This window comes from Nothoprocta perdicaria, unplaced genomic scaffold, assembly GCF_003342845.1.
Source record: "Nothoprocta perdicaria isolate Ctin4 unplaced genomic scaffold, notPer1 scaffold_178, whole genome shotgun sequence".
Lineage (NCBI taxonomy): Eukaryota > Metazoa > Chordata > Aves > Tinamiformes > Tinamidae > Nothoprocta > Nothoprocta perdicaria.
Window position 1 is genome coordinate 1,194,151 of NW_020454960.1, and position 6,402 is coordinate 1,200,552.

Sequence of the window (6,402 nt, forward strand, 5' to 3'; positions counted from 1 at the left end):
TCTTTATACCTGGAAAACAATACTGAGAACATTGTAATACTTGTCACACTCGCTGAAAGGGCAATTGCTAATTTGCCATCCACCAGCTTCAGATAAACTAACCATAGCTACATCATCCAACCCCAAGTTATTCTCTAAATCCTCTCTTTGGCTCTTCTATTTATAAGTCTCTGTCACCAACTCCAAGCAACTAAGCCAGGGCCCTGGCCTAAAGACCATTTTGTACCATGATATTAGTGCCTAGTCAGAAAGTGTAAATGGGTTAAATCAGAGCCTTTTATTAAAGCAGCACAACAAGTGCAATGAGCTTAAACAGTGCCCTAGTTATTAATCAGATGCAAATATATCATAAGATGCAAATATCATAATTTTAGTCCCTATTTTCCATAGATTTGGTGGGGGGGAAAAAAAGTATATTTATGACTGTGCAAATGCTGTCATGTGGATGCAAATTTTGCAAACAAACAGCACAGCTGATTACAATGAAATTAAAATATTCAGAGAGAAACATTATAAACAGCAGAAAATTGCCAGTGCTGGGAGGTGAATGAGAATTCACCTCACGGGAATCCACGGGAAGGTGGATTAGGAATTGGCTCGATGGCAGGGTGCAGAGAGTGGTTGTCAATGGTGCGGAGTCCAGCTGGAGGCCTGTACTTAGTGGTGTCCCCCAGGGGTCGGTTTTCGGTCCAGTCCTGTTCAACTTATTCATTAACGACCTGGATGAAGGGCTGGAGTGCTCCCTCAGCAAGTTTGCTGACGATACCAAACTGGGTGGAGTAGCTGATAGCCCTGAGGGCTGTGCTGCCATCCAGAGGGACCTGGACAGACTGGAGGACTGGGCGGCGAGAAACCTCATGAGGTTCAACAGGGGCAAGTGCAGGGTCCTGCACTTGGGGAGGAATAACCCTGGACACCAGTACAGATTAGGGGTGGACCTGCTGGAGAGCAGTCCCGCAGAGAGGGACCTGGGTGTCATGGTGGACGACAAGTTGACCATGAGGCAGCAGTGTGCCCTGGTGGCCAAGAAGGCCAACGGGATCCTGGGGTGCTTTAAAAAGAGCGTCTCCAGCAGGTCGAGGGAAGTGATCATCCCCCTCTACTCAGCCCTGGTGAGGCCACATCTGGAGTACTGCGTCCAGTTCTGGGCTCCCCAGTACAAGAGGGATGTGGAGCTGCTGGAGAGAGTCCAGCGCAGGGCTACCAGGATGATCAGAGGCCTGGAACATCTGTCCTGTGAGCAAAGGCTGAGAGAGCTGGGCCTGTTCAGCCTGGAGAAGAGGAGGCTGAAGGGGGGACCTGATCAGTGTGTATAAATACCTCAAGGGAGGCAGTGAGGAGGAGGGGGCGGCCTCTTTTCAGTGGTGGACAGTGATAGGACTAGAGGAAATGGCTTCAAACTGAAGCATCGGAAGTTCCACAGGAACTTAAGGAAGCATTTCTTCACTGTGAGGGTGCCAGAGCCCTGGAACAGGCTGCCCAGAGAGGTTGTAGAGTCTCCTTCTTTGGAGATCTTTAAAACCCGCTTGGACGCAGCCCTGTGCCACGTGCTCTAGGTGACCCTGCGTGTGCAGGGGGGTTGGACTCGATGTCCTCCGAGGTCCCTTCCAACCTTGGGCATTCTATGATTCCCGTCCATTTCCAGACAGTTTTCCATCCAGTTCTGTCCATCCACTTCCAGACACTGACGAGCAATATATTTTTCTCCTGCTTGGCTCAAGTATCTTAAGGATACTTGGCTTCAAGTATCCTTGTAGTCAAATTTCCTTTAAAGAAAAGGGATTCAGATATATTCAGAAATATGGATGGTAGCTACCACTAATGATCTGCTCTGCCCCACTGTACATCCTCATCAAGGAAATTTTCAGAAAATCACACTAGGAAAAAAAAAGGAGGGGAATTTATTTGGAAACAGGACTTTGAAAATATGTTGTATTGCTCTTTTTTAAGCTTATGCAGTACGCTGGGTGCAACCTCTCACTTAAAGATGCTTAATATAGAGACCATTCATTTTCCAGCACTACTTAATGTGCTCCTTTGAAGAGCTCCAAGGTAAACAAATCCTAAGGAAACGTTGCTCAACTTGACAGAATCCTTTCAAGTCTAAGAAAAGAGCAAGCAGCACCCAAAATAACCAGCTGCACTGAAAGACAGTGCAAATCTGGACCCCAGATAGCTCCATGAGCATCCAAAAACTTGATCAGTAGATAACGTATTTCATTTAAAATCATCAGGCAATTACATTTGTATCATTTGACAGTCGAGGAGAAGATAAACTCTATCATTATTCCTATTTTCTAGAAGTCCCATATTTTCTAGAAGTCCCTTCTTGAAGTTATGAATGCTCAAGGTCTGTTTCAAACAAATGCCTTTGGGAGATGTTTTCCTAGTGAAAACACCAGCTCAGCTGAGCAAACTGAATCAAAGGAGAAGCATTTTTGGGGGTGATGGCTGCAAAGTGAAATGAGCTGCAATGGAAGCACCTGCTGCACATCTGCAACCCCACGTGCATATAAAACTCTAATGATTTTGGCTGAATCACTAAATATGAGGTGATTTTGAGAGCACCCACAAGGTGAGACTGAAGCCACGATGCCAGTGTGAAGGGCTGCAGTGATCATGGCTGGAAACAGCACACAACAGTGGGGCAAAATCTGCTAAAAACATAAAGGCCCTTTAGGAATTCATCTCAAAACATTCCAGAAAGCAACCCAGCATCTTCATACATTAAAGGTAGTAAGTTAGCACTGAATTATTTAAAAATTTAGTTAGATTCCTTTGCTTCATCAACAAAGGTTATTAAATTTTTAATGAGTAAAAATTGTGCTATAAAACTAATGAAGTTGGTTTTACTAGGGAAATGCAATAAAGAACACTGCCTTTTATTTTAAAGGAAATACATACATTCAGTACAGTGTGTCTTATAATGTAATAAAAGGAAGATTACTGGTTTTCATGGTTTTGGCAGAAGCCCCCAAGCTTGCAGTAGTATCTGCAAGAACAAAAGCACCATCATTCAGCAGCCATCATGTCAACCTCTTCTCCCTGGGTCTCCATGGGAGGCATTAACTGTGGGGAAAAAAATAAAGCACTTTTTATATGTGTTTATATGTATTTATGTGGTCAACGTGCTTACCTAGAGCTGCCTTTTGGGAGGCCAGGGCAGGGAAGACACTGAAACAAACAACCAAGCTGATGACAAACTAACTCAGTTGACATTCAACAGTGTTTTAGACCTTCCTCTTGCTCTCCAACTTAAGCCAGTCTTGGCACCACAGCCTGTAATAAACTGCAGCAAAGACAGACAACCACGAGGCTCAACATCAAAATGCATCATCACCTTGCACATCCTTTTGGGATCCTCTTTCTTATCATTGCACCAACCCTCTGCTTACTATTGACCCAAGCTGGTCATTTGCTTTTTCTAAAAGGACCACATGAAACCATGGCACTGAAGCATTAGTGTGGACCAAGGCCACATTTTTGCACCAAAACCTTGAAAACCCATGTTCATCATGCTGCTCTGGGCTCACTGAGTCAGTTAACATCAATGTTTGGCCCAAAGCTCCATTTCTGGACTTGGGAGAACAACTTCTCCCGCACAGAGGTTGCACCAAATTGGGCTATACTCTGGTTTAAGCAGCTCGTTAGAAGTTGCTACCTTTGCCTACACACATGGCATGAAATATGGAAAATCACAGTGAAGTTCTTTCCTCTTTGGATGCTCTTTGCCTACCTTAAGTCTAATTTGGTTGCTTTGAGAGCCTGGGGCAAGGCAGGACCTGTCAGGTGTGGATAAACATGTATGCCCTGAAGCAGGGATGGCTTCTCTACCATCTCTCCTCTTTGCCCTGCTGCAGGGGGAGCATCTAAGGGTGAAGGTGCTCAAGGCATGTGTTGCCATAGGAAGAGCTGAACCACTTCTTGGCTTCCCAGGCAGGGCTTTGGTTAGGAAGCCAAATTAGATATTCGGGACCTGCATACACAACAAGCACAACAACAATATGTACATAGATTATGTTCCTCTAGAGAGGGATTTTTTACAGAAACACGTAGGCTAAGCCCTTACCTTGCTGTAAGTTCAGAGCTGGGGGCTGCAACAAGCAATTCCATGCACTCAATATATTCAAGGATCATTCAGGAGCTTTCTCTCGCTTGCTGGAAGGCAGCAACCACGTGTGTCCATGAGCTCACTGAAGCTGCCAAGCTTCCTCCAGGCACCACACCCCTTCCCACACGAGGGTTTCCAGCGACTTTCTCCTCCTTTTGCTGCCACTGGCCCTTCCTTTCCCTCCCTTGAGAGAGAGTGAGATCCAACTCACGCAGAATCAGCAAGTTTGGCCTTGGGACCAACCGAAATATAACCTGAAAGTGCAGAAAATGGAGCTGAAAACCCTCAGCACTCACCACTCTGACCAATTCAGTGACTACTTCTATGCCTATATCAGAAGCAGGCAGGAATCATCCATATTATCCACACATAGGCTCATTTTACTGTCCCCCTATTGCAGACCAGGCCTCCTATTTATTGCATAACACAGAGCTCCTCGTCATGTCCTCCAGATGTTTTAATTAAGCTGAATAACAAAAGTCAAAGCCTAATCTGTATTTTTAAAATTAGTATCATATGTGATTAACCCAAATCACTGTTTCATACATTACGTTAGATAATTGCTTTCTGAAACAAAGAGAAATTTAATTTGAAACCACATCTAATCACTAATTGTATCACGTAGTGAATGTTTCTCCCACTTGTAAAGTGTGATTTTTGATGGCAAACCCTGCAAGCTTATACGCAGAGGGAAAAAATGCAAAACAAGCAATAAAAAAATCACCATGAACATTCAATGAATGGAAAATAAAACCTGAGAGCAAGATTGATTTTCATAAAGAGAAAGAAAAACCATTATTTTCTTGAAGAGCAAGATTTGGAAGTTCCTCAACACTGAGCTCCTCCCCACGAGCCCAGTGACGCTGATGAGTCCTGCTTCTCTCTTCCTTCAGCCTCAGAAGCAGCAGATAAAGCAGATGATGCCCACGTATGATTTTAAGGTTATGCTTGTTGTGATCCACCTGCCAAAGAAGTTGCCTTGGCCAGGCTCATAATCCTCCCCGTTATCCGTCACACTGAAGGTGGGAGGCTGTAACCAGGGAGTGATTCCTCCTGGGAATTCCTTCCCATTCCTTCTGGGGAGAAATGATTCAGAAAAACTTCCTCGTTTCTTCAATGCCCAAGGTCAACAATGTTAGTGTAAGAGCTCATTGAAGGAATGAATTAGGAACTTAACTTGGAGCAAGCACATGTGAGCACTGCATCCTAGTCTTTTCTCTAGCTCTATGGGCAGTGTAAGAAAAAAGGGAAAAAAAGGACTATGAATAGTGTTGTTTTATGTCATTCACAAGAGCAGAACATCTAACAACAGCTACTGATATCACTGCCATCACAACCCTCTTCCAGAAGACTTTATCCCAGCTGGAAATGCCTGGGGAAGAAAGGAAAAGGATAGGTGGAGAGCCAAGGGAGGAAAACTTAGGAGATGCTCACGCTGTGCTCACATCATCTCAGTTCCCCCTCTCTATAAATGGCAGTGTGAGACACTTAAGTTTTTGTGCAGCAAACAAATCACCTTAATTGAACACAGTTTTCATTTGAAAACAGGCCGTGGAGCTTAAGGCTGAAGTCCTCCAGCGAAAATGGCCCTATGATTTATGTCAGTGCTGGAAGAACTAGAAGCAATTTGCAAGGTTGCACATGAATAATGCAGGGTGAGAACAGTACAGGATGAGACCATTGAAAGAAAATAAATGAAGTTCCTTTAAAACTGGTACGTATAGAGGGAAGTACTTTAGCGTGAATTATTTACCAGTGCTGCTGATACTGCAGAACCACCACAGAGCACCAAGTATTTCAAGTTCTAGGACAGCAGCGGTACCATCAATTCCAGAAAAACCCCTCAAATGCATTCAGGTCTATGAATATGCAAGCAAGCATGCTAAAGCAAGGAGTAGTATGTAAACTCTGTAACACCCAGTGTCAAGTTTACGGACTTAAAGCTCTGAGGTAGAGCCTAATCCACGTCAGGGGACAGAACAAGCAACAGAAGTTGCCTAACGTGAACCTACCTGAGACACAATCCATCAGCAGTGCAGATGCAGGCAGTTTCTGGTTGTGCTATTAAAAGACTCTCAGTTCTACCAGAGTTTCTGAATTATTGCATTTTAACATGTTTCTGTGTTATAATGCATGCACCTTTTCTACTCAGCCAAGCAAATTTACTTAAAAAGAAATAAATAAAGAAAAAATTCAAGTGTTAGATACACTGATGGCTGGTATGAGCACTAAAGCAAAATTACATCTGTGGCCCAGATAGGTCTGTGAGTTGTAATCATCTATGAAGCCTT